The sequence below is a fragment of the Oncorhynchus tshawytscha genome, linkage group LG19 (assembly GCF_018296145.1).
Source record: "Oncorhynchus tshawytscha isolate Ot180627B linkage group LG19, Otsh_v2.0, whole genome shotgun sequence".
In the NCBI taxonomy this organism is placed as follows: domain Eukaryota; kingdom Metazoa; phylum Chordata; class Actinopteri; order Salmoniformes; family Salmonidae; genus Oncorhynchus; species Oncorhynchus tshawytscha.
This window is the reverse complement of record NC_056447.1, coordinates 32,897,932-32,914,060: the sequence shown is the minus strand read 5'-3', so window position 1 is coordinate 32,914,060 and position 16,129 is coordinate 32,897,932. Positions and strand designations below refer to the sequence as shown.

At 51.2% G+C, this 16,129-nt stretch overlaps 1 protein-coding gene across 1 annotated transcript in view; it reads left to right on the top strand.

The window, feature by feature from the left end:
• LOC112218981 (WW domain-containing oxidoreductase) overlaps positions 1–16,129 on the top strand; it is a 305,762-nt gene that overhangs the window by 234,796 nt on the left and 54,837 nt on the right. The window lies entirely within an intron of this gene.

Sequence of the window (16,129 nt, the reverse complement as noted above, 5' to 3'; positions counted from 1 at the left end):
TGTCTCATATTTGAAGTGTACCTATGATGAAAATTACAGGCCTCATCTTTTTAAGTGGGAGAACTTACACAATTGGTGGCTGACCAAATACTTTTTTGCTTTTTTGCCCCATTGTATGTTCAGGGGGGATCTAGGTGTTTGAGAGTGTGAGCTGGAAAGTGAGCTGCGTTCAGGGGATCTATGTTTAAGAGTGTGAACTGGAAGCAGACGTTACTCCCTGAGTACACCTGGTAGTTTGGTGGAGGGACTACCAGCTCTCTGTAACCTAGACGGCAACCAGTGGGTCCGTCTCCTTTTTAACATGTTTCTTGTAGGATTACTGTGTCTGTATTTCCAATTTCTTTGAAGTCTGGGTTCCTGCTCTGTCGGCCAATGGCAGATGACCTCAGACCTTGTATATTCCAGGATGAGATAGTAAAAGCTTTGTGTTCCATAGTGTCTAGTGTTCATGGTTTAGGCCCGGACCATCATGTGAAAAGAGCATGTGAAGCAGGTTGCAGGATGGGGCGGGTGTATTAGTGGGGATGAGCCTGTTGCTCTGCTCATGGCCCGGGCATTTGAGCGGCTGTCATGTTGAGGTCCTTGCCGCAGGGACGGGGGCATGGGGTTGGCAGAACGGGCATGGAGTGGGCTGAAGGGGCATGGGTCTGATATGGGGGGCTATATGGGGCATAGCCAGGGTTTGCTTGGAGTGGTGTTAGCTGGTTGGGGTGTGGCTGCTGATGCTGTGGTCTGGGTGTAGGTGCTCTTGGCATGTGTTCTCTTGGTGCAGGTCCTTCAGTAGGGGATCTTGCAGGTCTGGGAGGGTTTCTCGCTGGTCTGGGCAGGGTGTCCGTTGCTCCTGTGTGAGGTGCTGGGGCTGCAGTTGAGCGTAACGTCCTTCAGGGTCCTGGCAAAAGTTGGGATTGCTGCCTTGTAGAGGTGGACCTGGTCGTAGAGGTGGACCTGGTTGTAAAGGCTGTTCAAGTCCAGGGTGTAGTGGTGGGCCAGGTAGACATTAGGTTTTGAGGCACAGTCTCGTGAAATGCTTGCATTCACCCACTGTATGGTGGCAGGTTGAAAGTAATTTTGTGGTAGCAGGGTGGAGACAACCACTTGTGTGTTGGGGAATGTGAAATAAACTTTTTCAATCACTCCCTTGAGTGCTGTGGCCACCCTTTCCTGCTGGGCCCTCAGGTCATTTCTGAATTATGATGTGGCCTGGGGGACCCTAGTCTGTCCTCTGACAACAGCTCCAGGGCATGCCTAGTGTTTGGGCACCCGACTGTAGCCACTTTGTGTTTGGGAAAAAGTTTATCCTCTTGAATGTGTTTGCCATTTGAGTCCATGAGGAGCACAATCTCTGGCTTGTGTGTGCTCAAGGGGGGTTGTCAGGAGAGCGATCAGGGGAGCTGACAGGGGGGCTGTTAGGAGAGGGTGGGGTCTGTTGGGTTGGTGGGTCCTGTGTTGTCTGTCCCATTGGGGTGTTGAGGTTGTGGTCTCGGTCTGAGGTGGGCTGCTTGTGACTGTGTGTCAATATAGGATGAAGCAGTCTTGGGGTTCCTAGAGCTACAACACCACATCTCTACCAGGGGAAAAAGATGAGGAAAGAGAGGGAAAGGAGGAGTTAGGAGGGGGAATTTATGAAATGAAGCGTTTCAAACAACACTATTTCCCTGTGGTGAGAGCACCTATCATAAATCACAACAAGCTGGCAGAAAACAGAACCTTTGTTAGGGCTGCGTCCATGTGTGAGAGGGACAGATACAGATAGCTGGTCTCTGCTGTGGCCATTATATTACACTGTACAAAGGTGAAGCTACTGTACAATCTGTACGTCTGTGTGTGTGTTTAGAGGGGCTTGGGGGAGACCTATATCCTGGACTTGTGTTCTTGTGCTCGGAGGTTGTGTACCTGATACCCCTCCCACAGGGCGTCTTTATAGAGAACATGAAATGAAAGAGAGAGAAAGAGTGTAAAGGAGAGGGAGCTCTGGGGGAATTATTGTCAAGTTCAGAAGAGTAGAACGAGAGAGAGATACTTTAAAAAAAAGGTTTATTTTTCTTCATTTCATTAAAACCTCACCTCCCCTCTTTAAAAAACAGATATCCCCTGTACTGCATACCCACCTTGCCCTCTACCCCACAATACAAAACAACACCACACATCACAATAACCAAAACCTGACCACTTCTATATCTGTATATCCAACCCATCTTCCCCAGCTGTACAGACAGGTTCCCCAGCCCTACACACCATATCTCCTGAAACATCTCCACACTTTTTAGCATTTTATAGATCTCAAATTCTACCCTAAGGTGCGCAGAGACCATCCCATTAAATAATAGTAAATGGTCTGTTATCCCCCCACCTTTGACCCTGTTCCTCCTTGTTAGCCAGATAACTTTGCCTGAGCAAACAGAAAATTCAACAACACACATTTGGCCTTTTCCTTGTTTGAATACATCAATCATGGTTAGCTGATGTTAATGTGAGTGTAGCAAAATGCCTGTGCTTCTAGTTCCGACCATGCAGTAATATCTAACAAGTAATCTAACCTAACAATTCCACAAAAACTACCTTATACACACAAGTGTAAAGGAATGAATAAGAGTATGTACATATAAATACATGGATGAGTGATGGCCGTGCGGCATAGGCAAGATGCAGTAGATGGTATAGAGTACAGTATATACATATGAGATTAGTAATGTAGGGTATGTAAACATTATAAAGTGGCATTGTTTAAAGTGTGATACATTTATTACATCAACATTTTTATTATTAAAGTGGCTAGAGATTTGAGTCAGTATGTTGGCAGCAGCCATTCAATGTTAGTGATGGCTGTTTAACAATCTGATGGCCTTCAGATAGAAGCTGTTTTTCCATCTCTCGGTCCCCGCTTTGATGCACCTGTACTGACCTCTTCTTCTGGATGATAGCGGGGTGAACAGGCAGTGACTCGGGTGGTTGTTGTCCTTGATTATCTTTTTGGCCTTTCTGTGACATCGGGTGGTGTAGGTGTCCTGGAGGGCAGGAAGTTTGACCCCAGTGATGTGTTGTGCAGACCTCACTACCCTCTAGAGAGCCTTACGGTTGTGGGTGGAGCAGTTGCCGTACCAGGCGATGATACAGCCCGACAGGATGCTCTCTGTTGTGCATCTGTAGAAGTTTGTGAGTGTTTTCGGCGACACGGCTAATTTCTTCAGCCTCGTGAGGTTGAAGAGGCGCTGTTGCGCCTTCTTCACCACACTGTCTGTGTGGGTGGACCATTTCAGTTTGTCCGTGATGTGTACGCCGAGGAACTTAACCTTCCACCTTCTCCACTACTGCCCCGTCAATGTGGATAGGTCTAGAGCTTGATGACGAGTTTGGAGGGTACAATGGTGTAAAATGCTGAGCTGTAATCAATGAACAGCATTCTTACATAGGTATTCCTCTTGTCCAGATGGGTTAGGGCAGTGTGCAGTGTGATTGCGTCGTCTGGGGACCTATTGGGGCGGTAAGCAAATTGGAGTGGGTCTAGGGTGTCAGGTAGGGTGGAGGTGATATGATCCTTGAATAGACTCTCAAAGCACTTCATGATGACGGAAGTGAGTGCTACGGGGCGGTAGTCGTTTAGCTCAGTTACCTTAGCTTTCTTGGGAACAGGATCAATGTTGTCCCTCTTCAAGCATGTGGGAACAGCAGACTGGGATAGGGATTTTTTTAATATGTCCGTAAACACACCAGCCAGCTGGTCTGCGCATGCTCTGAGGATGCGGCTAGGGATGCCGCCTGGGCCAGTAGCCTTGCGAGGGTTAACACGTTTAAATGTTTTACTCACGTTGGCTGTGGTGAAGGAGAGCCCCCAGGTTTTGGTAGTGTGCCGTGACTGTGGCACTTTATTGTCCTCAAAGCAAGCAAAGAACTTGTTTAGTTTGTCTGGGAGCAAGACGTTTTTCTCCGCGACGGGACTGGTTTTCTTTTTGTAATCCGTGATTGACTGTAGGCCCAGCCACATACGTCTCGTGTCTGAGCCGTTGAATTGCGACTCTACTTTGTCTCTATACTGACGCTTAGCTTGTTTGATTGCCTTGCGGAGGGAATAGCTACACTGTTTGTATTCGGTCATGTTTCCGGTCACATTGCCATGATTAAAAGCAGTGGTTCGTGCTTTCAGTTTTGCACGGATGCTGCCGTCAATCCACGGTTTCAGTTTGGGGAAGGTTTTAATAGTCACCATGGGTACAACATCACCGATGCACTTGCTAATAAACTCGCTCACCGAATCAGCATATACATCAATGTTGTTGTCTGAGGCTCTCCGGAACAAATCCCAGTCCACGTGATCGAAGCAATCTTGAAGCGTGGAATCAGACTGGTCAGCTCCAGCGTTGAACAGACCTGTTCACGGGCGTTTCCTGTTTTAGTTTCTGTCTATAGGCTGGGAGCAATAAAATGGAGTCGTGGTCAGATTTGCCGAAAGGAGGGCGAGGGAGGGCTTTGTATGCGTCGCAGAAGTTAGAGCAGCAATGATCCAGAATGCTGCCAGCCCGGGTTGCGCATTCGATATGCTGATAAAATTTAGGGAGCCTTGTTTTCAGATTAGCTTTGTTAAAATCTCCAGCTACAATAAATGCAGCCTCAGGATATGTTGTTTCCAGTTTACATAGAGTCCAATAAAGTTATTTCAGGGCCGTTGAGGTGTCTGCTTGGGGGGAGGATATACACGGCTGTAATTAATCGATGCGAATTCTCTTGGTAGATAATGCGATCGGCATTTGATTGTAAGGAAATCTAGGTCAGGTGAACAAAAGGACTTGAGTTCCTGTATGTTATGATCACACCACGACTTGTTAATCATAAAGCATACACCCCCGCCCTTCTTCTTACCAGAGAGAAGTTTGTTTCTGTAGGCGCGATGCGTGAAGAACCAGGTAGCTATACCGACTCTGATAAAGTATCCCGAGAGAGCCATGTTTCCGTGAAACAGAGAATGTTACAATCTCTGATGTCTCTCTGGAAGGCAACCCTTGCACGAATATCGTGTACCTTGTTGTCAAGAGACTGGATAATTGACGAGTGGTATACTCGGGAGCAGTGAGCGATGTGCCCGTTTATGGAGCCTGACCAGAAGACCGCTCTGTCTGCCCCTTCTGCGGCGCTGTTGTTTTGGGTCGCCTACTGGGATCCGATCCATTGTCCTGGGTGGTGGTCCAAACAGAGGATCCGCTTCGGCAAAGTCATATTCCTGGTCGTAATGTAGGTAAGTTGACGTTGCTCTTATATCCAACAGTTCTTCCCGGCTGTATGTAATAAGACTTAAGATTTCCTGGGGTAACAGTGTAATAAATAATACATAAATAAAACAAATACTGCATAGTTTCCTAAGAACGCGAAGCGAGTCGACCATCTCTGTCGGCGCCATCCTGTATATTCCTGTGTACCCCATTATAAACATCCCAACAGTAAAACCCATCCCCAACCTCTCACACAGACATTCCAACAGAGACATTAATGGCATTAACCTGGTTCACACAGACAACACATGAATCACAGTTTCACTCATGATACAGAAAGGACACCCCTGTCTGACTGCCGGGTCAACCCGTGCTAACCAACTCTTAGTGGTCAGTGCTCCATGTAGAACCCTCCACTGGTCCCCTGACCTATTTGTTACTGGGAGTTTGTAAAGCCCCTTCCATCTAAAACCCATCATAAACACCGCCATACATACCCGCTGCCACTGATGTGCCTTCACTCCTCTTAGGCTCCTAATGTTCCTTCCCTTAATGCAGATGTTGTAGAAGGCTTTACCTCCCACCCCCTCAAACTCCCCCAGGCTCGGGGTGTTAAATTCTAAGAAGTCCTCCAGACCCCCTTGCCAGTCCCCAGTCTCTGCCATCACCTGTAGTGGTGGAAACATTGGTGGCCCCTCCCCCTTTGGCCGCTTAAACACCCCCCCTTACCAGGGCAGACAGTGCCTCCTGGACTTCCCCCAGGAATCTATCCAGCAGCCTAAGAGATGTTAGTCCTGTTTATTGTGCCAGGACTTCCGGGGTTTTCCACCCCTCCTCCCCCAGCAGCCACAGGTCAACCAGCCTTAGTATATCCTCTGCCATCAGTCGCCTCTGCAGGGTGGCCGACTGAACCAACCTCAACCCAGGGTGGCTGGGTTGAAGATAGGCTCCTCCCACACCCACAGCCCAGGCTCTACACTCCCATCTCATGTGGGCCTTAGCAGCTGCCAGGCCCTCAGCACCGCAGAGTAAAAATCAGAGAGACCTGCTGTACTCAACCTCTCCATCCTCAATGAGGAACAGCTGCCGGTCCAACCCTAATCTGCTGGTTACCTCCAGCCGACATCAGTATGGTACAGCAGTCTCTGCACCACCTTTAGTCAGAATGCAGCCACCCTGCTCTCCAGTTCCACCAGGCCCTGTCCTCCTTCGTGTACGGACATATACAACACTACTGCCCTCAACCAGTGATGGACCAAGCAGACTGGCGGGGGGATTGAGGACAGCCAGTTTATGCCACAGGGAAGATGCCGCCAGGTTGTTAATTATCAGCACCCTCCCTATATATGACAGTTGGGACAGGAGCCACCTTCACCTGGCCAGTCTTGATACCACTGCCTGTGACTCCCAGTTCTTCCTGACCCACTTCTCCGAGCCCAGGTACACCCCCAAAATGTTAAGCCCTTCACAATACCACCGCAAACTGTCCCTTAACAGCCCCACTGAGCCTGAATGGGTCTGTCAACATACCCATGCCTGTCCAGCACACTCCCTGCAGTCTCCTGCGTAGCAGGCCCAAAAATGGCTCAATGGGTAGTGTATATAACTTCCCAGATAGAGGGCATCCTTGTCTAATGCCCCGCCTCACCCAGACTGGTCTACTGAGCCCCCTTCCCACCTTGACTATACATGATGCCCCAGCATACAACATCTTTACACAAGCCAAAAACCTTTCCCCAAACCCAAACCCAGACATCACATTAAACAGATACTCATGGTCCACTCTATCAAAAGCCTTCTCTTCGTCTAAAGAGACCAGTCCAACGTTTACGTTAGAAACTTTTGACGAGTCCAACATGCCCTTGATTAAGAACAAGTTGTCTGTGATTGAGTACTATAGAGTCCAGATGGGATTTCAGTCTGTTAGCTAGGACCTTGGCAAATATCTTGTAGTCCGCACAGATCAATGCCACAGTTCCTAAGTTCACACAAGTCCCTTTTTTGGGCAGTAGAGTCAGAGCCGCCCGACGGCAGCTCATCGGCAACTCTCCTACACGCACTCACGCAACACTCAAAAGAAGTCCAGTCCAATTATTCCCCAGATTTTTGTATAAAACTTCACTGGGAGTCCATCGACCCCCGGTGCACTACAGGGGGACATCTGGCTTAAGGCCTCTGTCAGTTCATGGGACAACAGGGGAATGTCCATTTCATCCCTATGTGACAGAGGGAGCTTAGAGAGTTCTGCAAACAACCTGAGCACACATAGGATCACACAGTTCTGCCCTATACAACTCATTATAAAACTCCACAGTCTGCTTCCGCATCACCCTCACCACAGAGGTCACCCGCCCATCAGACAGCCGTAGACAATGCATACCCTTGGCCTCACCGCTCTGTCTTTCCAAACCAAAGAAGAAGGGTCTGGGAGCATCCATCTCCTGGAGAATGGAGAACCTAGCCCTTACAAGTGCTCCCTTTGCTTTAACCTGGAAAAAACACCCAGGTCCCTACATAATTCAGCTAAATTAGCCTGGAGGCCTACATTGCCTTGCCCCACCAGCTCTACCTCCACTTCACTGATACTACGCTCGACTTCCCCCAATACTCTCCTAGCCTCTGAGGATGAGAGAGCTGCATACTGTTGACAGTAAAGCCGGATTTGGACTTTTCCCACATCCCACCATTGACTCAGAGACTCATACTCCTCTCTTCGCTGCCCCCACATTTCCCAAAAAGTCTGGAAACCTGAGCAAAAAGTGCCATCTTGTAAGAGCTTTACATTAAAGTTCCAATAGGATGCCTGACCAGGCCCTGATGAAATAGACAGCCGAACCATGGTTATGTGGTGATCCTCCCCTTTTCTGACACCCAAACAGACGCCCCCTTTCTCTCCCTGAATTAGGCACATGCACATTTATAAGGACAAAACCCCTGCTGTTCATTTCTGCTTTTACTGAACACTTGCCCCTTTCCACCAGAGCCCCAAATCGACTTCATTCACCACATCACTATGCGTCTCCTGCAGAAACAGCACCTGTTTTTTGTTTTACATATTCACCCAATAGACTCCTCTTTCCCGCATCTCTGGCACCATTTATATTGAGCGAGCCTATCCGAAGAGTCTCGATAAGAAGTGGGAGAAAAGCCAGCAAAGAAAGAGACCAATATCAAAGCTCAAAAGCCCCAGTGCCAGAAAAAAATGATTCATCTAAACTGAAGATAGACCCTTATGCACGTTTGTTACCCACTTCCTCAACCTAAAATGTTTCCAGGGTGATAGGACACCATGGCCCTCATTTTTCTTTGTGTGTTGTACGGATCTTACAAACTTTCCCGGATCGTAAAAAAAATCATCAAGATGAACCTTTTTCCCTTTAGCCTCATTCAGGAACCTTGACAGTTCCCTCACCATGTTCCATGTATGTGCCTCGCCTGGTTCACCAACTACTTCTCAGACAGAGTTCAGTGTGTCAAATCGGAGGGCCTCTGGCCGTCTCTATGGGGGTGCCACAGGGTTCAATTCTCGGGCTGACTCTTTTCTCTGTATGCATCAATGATGTCGCTCTTGCTGCTGGTGATTCTCTGATCCACGTCTACGCAGACAACACCATTCTGTATACATCTGGCACTTCTTTGGACACTGTGTTAACAAACCTCCAGACGAGCTTCAATGCCATACAACTCTCCTTCTGTGGCCTCCAACTGCTCTTAAATGCAAGTAAAACTAAATGCATGCTCTTCAACCGATCGCTGCCCATACCTGCCCACCCGTCCAGCATCACTACTCTGGACGGTTCTGACTTAGAATATGTGGACAACTACAAATACCTAGGTGCCTAGATAGACTGTAAACTCTCCTTCCAGACTCACATTAAGCATCTCCAATCCAAATTAAATCTAGAATTGGCTTCCTATTTCACAATTTGGGGTGGCAGGGTAGCCTAGTGGCTAGAGCATTGGACTAGTAACTGAAAGGTTTCATGTTCAAATCCCCGAGCTGACAAGGTACAAATCTGTCGTTCTGCCCCTGAACAGGCAGTTAACCCTCTGTTCCTAGGCCGTCATTGAAAATAAGAATTTGTTCTTAACTGACTTGCCTAGTTAAATAAAGGTAAATAAATAAAATAAACAAAGCATTCTTCGCTCATGCTGCCAAACATACCCTCGTAAAACTGACTTTCCTACTGATCCTTGACTTTGGTGATAGGGACTTTGGGTAGTTCCAAGAGGTTTTAATGCCTTTGACCACACCAGCCTCTCCCCTCCCACCTCCTTTCTTCTCCCCCCTTTACCTCTTCCACTTGACACCCTCCTCCATCACCCTATTCACTTCCCCTTCCCCACTATACTCTCCTCATCCACTATTGTATTTTTATTTCATTCAACCTTTATTAGACTAATCAAGTCAGTTAAGACCACATTCTTATTTACAAATATTCCACTATCAATCAGCTTACCCCATTTCAGCTCCTACCTTTTTGCCGACCGCGAGCAGAACCTGCTCCACCTTAACTCCATTCTCAGGAACACACCTGAATCCATGCCGTCACGACAGCGTCTCCTCCGTGCTGGGCTGCGAAGCCATCACGCACACCATACCATTCAAACCCCAGGAAACTAAAACTCTGTCCTCTTCCTCCCGTACTTTGTAAAAAAAAAACAGTGGGTACTGCTAAACTAACAGTGCATTAACACTCCACCAAGAAAATAAGTAAGGACAGCGTCCTCTAAACGGCCTCTCAAATACAAAACACTCCCAGCATGCACTGAGAGAGAGAGACATGATGGAGAGATGAGAGAGAGACGATGGAGAGACGAGAGAGAGAGAGAGAACAGGACAGTCATTCATGTCCTAAAGTTGACTATTGACCTACCAGTTCCACACACTGTCTGTCTCTAGTGCTACGGAGAGACACTGATGTCATTTACCATTCACACACTGTCTCTAGTGCTACGGAGACACACTGATGTCATTTACCATTCACACACTGTCTCTAATGCTACGGAGAGACACTGATGTCATTTACCATTCACACACTGTCTGTCTCTAATGCTACGGAGAGACACTGATGTCATTTACCATTCACAAACTGTCCAGGACCTTATTCCCCACAAGGCAACAATAAGCCACTGAAAGACATGGTCACACGAGTCACCGGGACAGTAAAACATGGGCAATTAACAAAGGGATGGGGAGATAACTTTGCATGAAAAGGGTGAGAGAGAGATAATTAGACAGTATTGTAATACAGACAAATAAGAAGTGAGGAGACAGAGGAGTGTATTTGTAGTGGAGCCTCAGCTGTTAACTCCCCAGGGTTCACACAGCTGTCTCACATACACACACACACACACACACACACACATATCCTGTCTACAGCTCTCTTCCCCCTTTACCCTTTTTCTCTCCCTCTGTCGTCTCTCCACCTTCTCCCCCTCACTCTCTCTTTCTTCTCTCTTTCCTCTGTCACTATTTGTTCCTCTCATTTCTCCCCTCCCAGTCCTCTTCTTTACTCCTCTCCTTTCTGGAGGCAGGGCTTCAGAGCTCCATCTGGGGAGAGAGCCCTACAGTCAGAATAACAGAATTAAAGAGAGAGGGGGAATGGGAGGAGAGAGAGGGGGAATGGGAGGAGAGAGGGGGAATGGGAGGAGAGAGAGGGGGAATGGGAGGAGAGAGGGGGAATGGGAGGAGAGAGAGGGGGAAGGGGAGAAGAGAGAGGGGAGAAGAGAGAGGGGAAATGGGAGAAGAGGGAGGGGACATTGGAAAAGAGAGAGGAATGGGAAAAGAGAGAGGGGGAATGGGAAAAGAGAGAAGGGGAATGGGAAAAGAGAGGGGGAATGGGAAAAGAGAGGGGGGAAAAGAGAGGGGGAATGGGAAAAGAGAGGGGGGAATGAATGGGAAAAGAGAGGGGGAATGGGAAAAGAGAGAGGGGGAATGGGAAAAGAGAGAGGGGGAAGGGGAGAAGAGAGAGAGGGAATGGGAGAAGAGAGGGGGAATGGGAGAAGAGAGAGGGGGAAGGGGAGAAGAGAGAGGGGGAAGGGGAGGGTTGAGGGGCTCCAGTCAGAAGAGACCAGAGAGAGGGTGGAGAGGCAAGAAAGGGGTATTATGCGTGTGACAGACTGCCTCTGAATCCGTGTATTTGCGAGTCTTGCGTGTATGGACAGGACAGCCTGCATATTCCAGATTACTCCCCTTTCTTCATCCTAGATGCTTTTCCAATTACTCCCCAACCAGGAAGAAAGTAGAATGGAGAACATGTCAGCTGGTTAAGTACATTTGCTCCCCCTCTCTCATGAATGTCTCAACGATTATAATTCCCTCTCTGTCCAAGTGTCAGGACCAGAGTAAATGGGCTAGGCTAGGGCAGTGGGGGACTGTCATAATGTTAAACTCTCCTTTCTTCCCCTCTCCTCCCCTCTCCTGTATGACTGAGTTTGGGAAATGTGGATAAGACTGGATCAGAGTTCAGATATTGGGGGATACAGGGGCATGTAAGAATGGACTGGATCAGAGTCTGGACTGGATCAGAGTTCAGATATTGGGGGACACATGGCGATGTAAGAATGGACTGGATCAGAGTTCAGATATTGGGGGATACATGGCGATGTAAGAATGGACTGGATCAGAGTTCAGATATTGGGGGACACATGGCGATGTAAGAATGGACTGGATCAGAGTTCAGATATTGGGGATTCATTGGTGCAGGGAGATGGGGAGGATATGGCTGTGTGCCAAGGGAGAGGGGGAATACAGAAGTAAACAGAGGGATAGAAAGGGGGATCAAGGGATATGGAGGGATATGGAGGGATAGAGAAATGGAAAAGTGATAATGGTTGGTGTGGGCTGGACTGAGATGGGCTGGTCTGATCAGGGCTGGTCTGAGATGGGCTGGTCTGATCAGGGCTGGTCTGATTTGGGCCAGTCTGGTCTGATCTGGGCTGGTTTATTCTGCCACTAGTGATAAATGAGTAATCAGGAGAGCAAGGTCCGCTGGTCTCTCAGGACCACTACTGCACAGCCTTATCACACACTGGGTCACGGACACACTCTCAAACACATTTGGGCTAGATCCATTGCTACCCCACCGCATAACCCACCGGCAGCACAGAGAGCAGATATAGATTTCTCCTCCTCCCTGCCTGACTGTCTGCCTGTATACCTCTACCCTCCCCTCCTCCCTGCCTGACTGTCTGCCTGTATACCTCTACCCTCCCCTCCTCCCTGCCTGACTGTCTGCCTGTATACCTCTACCCTCCCCCCTCCTCCCTGCCTGACTGTCTGCCTGTATACCTCTACCCTCCCCTCCCCTCCCTGCCTGACTGTCTGCCTGTATACCTCTACCCTCCCCTCCCTGCCTGACTGTCTGCCTGTATACCTCCCCTCCCTGCCTGACTCCCTGTATACTCCCTGCCTGACTGTCTGCCTGTATACCTCTACCCTCCCCTCCCCTCCCTGCCTGACTGTCTGCCTGACTGTCTGCCTGTATACCTCTACCCTCCCCTCCCTGCCTGACTGTCTGCCTGTATACCTCTACCCTCCCCTCCCCTCCCTGCCTGACTGTCTGCCTGTATACCTCTACCCTCCCCTCCTCCCTGCCTGACTGTCTGCCTGTATACCTCTACCCTCCCCTCCCTGCCTGACTGTCTGCCTGTATGCCTCTACCCTCCCCCCCCCCCATGCCTGACTGTCTGCCTGTATACCTCTACCCTCCCCTCCCTGCCTGACTGTCTGCCTGTATACCTCTACCCTCCCCTCCCTGCCTCACCTCTGTGACATGCTGCTGGAGAACTATTGGTGTGTCAAGACAGAGACAAAGATCAGGTCAGACAGCCATGTAACTACAGACCTCTATGGAACTGAGGAGAGAAGTGCAAAGGGAGGAGGAGATCTCCATATTAACTCTGAGGAGAGAAGTGCAAGGGGAGGGAGAGAGACACAGGGAGGGAGAATGACACAGGGAGGGAGAGAGACACAGGGAAGGAGAGAGACACAGGGAAGGAGAGAGACAGAGGGAGGGAGAGAGACACAGGGAGGGAGAGAGACACGAGGGAGGGAGAGAGACACGGGAGAGAGAGAGACACAGGGAGGGAGAGAGACACGGGGAGGGAGAGAGACACATGGAGGGAGAGAGACACAGGGAGGGAGACACAGGGGGGAGAGAGAGAGAGACACAGGGAGGGAGAGAGAGAGAGACACAGGGAGGGAGAGAGACACGGGGAGGGAGAGAGACACGGGGAGGGAGGGAGAGAGACACGGGGAGGGAGAGAGAGAGACACGGGGAGGGAGAGAGAGAGAGACACGGGGAGGGAGAGAGACACGGGGAGGGAGGGAGAGAGACACAGGGACAGAAAGAAACACAGGGAGAGAGATAGACACAAGGAGGGAGACATAGGGTAGGGGAGGGAGAGAGGAGACATAGGGTAGGGAGAGAGACACAAGGAGGGAGACATAGGGTAGGGAGGAGACACAAGGAGGGAGACATAGGGTAGGGAGGGAGACACAAGGAGGGAGGGAGACAGGGAGGGAGGGAGACACAGGGAGAGAGAGAGAGACACCTTTTGGTGAGAGACACAGGGAGGGAGGGAGACACAGGGAGGGAGAGAGACACGGGGAGACATAGGGTAGGGAGAGAGAGAGAGACACAGGGAGGGAGACATAGGGTAGGGAGGGAGACACAAGGAGGGAGGGAGACAGGGAGGGAAGGAGACACAGGGAGAGAGAGAGAGAGAGAGAGAGAGAGAGAGAGAGAGAAAAGGGGAGGGAGAGAGAGAGAGACACGGGGAGGGAGAGAGAGAGACACGGGGAGGGAGAGAGAGAGACACGGGGAGGGAGAGAGAGAGAGAAAGGGGAGGGAGAGAGAGAGAGACACGGGGAGGGAGGGAGAGAGAGACACGGGGAGGGAGAGAGACACTGGGTGGGAGAGAGACACGGGGAGGGAGAGAGACACCGGGAGGGAGAGGGACACGGGGAGGGAGAGAAACACCGGGAGGGAGAGGGACACGGGGAGAGAGAGAGACATGGGGAGGGAGAGAGAGACACGGGGAGGGAGAGAGACACTGGGAGTTAGAGAGACACGGGGAGGGAGAGAAACACGGGGAGGGAGAGAGACACGGGGAGGGAGAGGGACATGGGGAGGGAGAGAGAGAGAGACAAGGGGGGGGAGAGAGAGAGAGACAAGGGGAGGGAGAGAGAGAGAGACACGGGGAGGGAGAGAGAGACACGGGGAGGGAGAGAGACACGGGGGAGGGAGAGAGACACGGGGAGGGAGAGAGACACGGGGAGGGAGAGAGACACCGGGAGAGAGAGAGACACAGGGAGGGAGAGAAAGACACGGGGGAGGGAGAGAGACACATGGAGGGAGAGAGACACAGGGAGGGAGACACAGGGAGGGAGAGAGAGAGAGCGACACAGGGAGGGAGAGAGAGACACAGGGAGGGAGGAGAGAGACACGGGGAGGGAGAGAGACACGGGGAGGGAGAGAGAGAGACACAGGGAAGGAGAGAGAGAGACACGGGGAGGGAGAGAGACACGGGGAGGGAGAGAGAGAGAGACACGGGGAGGGAGAGAGACACGGGGAGGGAGGGAGAGAGACACAGGGACAGAAAGAAACACAGGGAGAGAGATAGACACAAGGAGGGAGACATAGGGTAGGGCGGGAGACATAGGGTAGGGAGGGAGACACAAGGAGGGAGACATAGGGTAGGGAGGGAGACACAAGGAGGGAGACATAGGGTAGGGAGGGAGACACAAGGAGGGAGGGAGACAGGGAGGGAGGGAGACACAGGGAGAGAGAGAGACACCTTTTGGTGAGAGACACAGGGAGGGAGGGAGACACAGGGAGGGAGAGAGACACGAGGGAGACATAGGGTAGGGAGAGAGAGAGAGACACAGGGAGGGAGACATAGGGTAGGGAGGGAGACACAAGGAGGGAGGGAGACAGGTAGGGAAGGAGACACAGGGAGAGAGAGAGAGAGAGAGAGAGACACCTTTTCGAGAGAGACACAGGGAGGGAGGGAGACACAGGGAGAGAGACACCTTTTAGAGAGAGACACAGGGAGGGAGAGAGACACGGGGAGAGAGAGACACAGGGGGAGAGAGACACTGGGTGGGAGAGAGACACTGGGTGGGAGAGAGACACGGGGAGGGAGAGAGACACGGGGGGGAGAGAGACACGGGGAGAGAGAGAGAGACACGGGGAGAGAGAGAGACACGGGGAGGGAGAGAGAGACACAGGGAGGGAGAGAGACACGGGGAGGGAGAGAGAGACACGGGGAGGGAGAGAGAGACACAGGGAGGGAGAGAGAGAGAGACGGGGAGGGAGAGAGACACGGGGAGGGAGAGAGAGAGATACGGGGATGGAGAGAGATACGGGAGGGGGGAGGGAGAGCGATACTGGGAGGGAGAGAGAGAGCGAGACGGGGAGGGAGAGAGACTGGGAGGGAGGGAGAGAGACACGGGGGAGGGAGAGAGAGACACGGGGAGGGAGGGAGAGAGAGACGGGGAGGGAGGGAGGGAGAGAGACACGGGGAGGGAGAGAGACACGGGGAGAGAGAGACACGGGGACGGAGAGAGAGAGCGAGACGGGGAGGGAGAGAGAGAGAGAGAGACGGGGAGGGAGAGAGACTGGGAGGGAGAGAGACACGGGGGGAGGAGAGAGAGACACGGGGAGAGAGACACGGGGAGGGATGGAGAGAGAGACGGGGAGGGAGGGAGAGAGAGAGAGACGGGGAGGGAGGGAGAGAGAGACGGGGAGGGAGGGAGGGAGAGAGACACGGGGGGGAGAGAGACACGGGGAGAGAGAGACACGGGGACGGAGAGAGAGAGCGAGACGGGGAGGGAGAGAGAGAGAGAGAGACGGGGAGGGAGAGAGACACAGGGAGAGAGATAGACACAAGGAGGGAGACATAGGGAGGGAGACACAAGG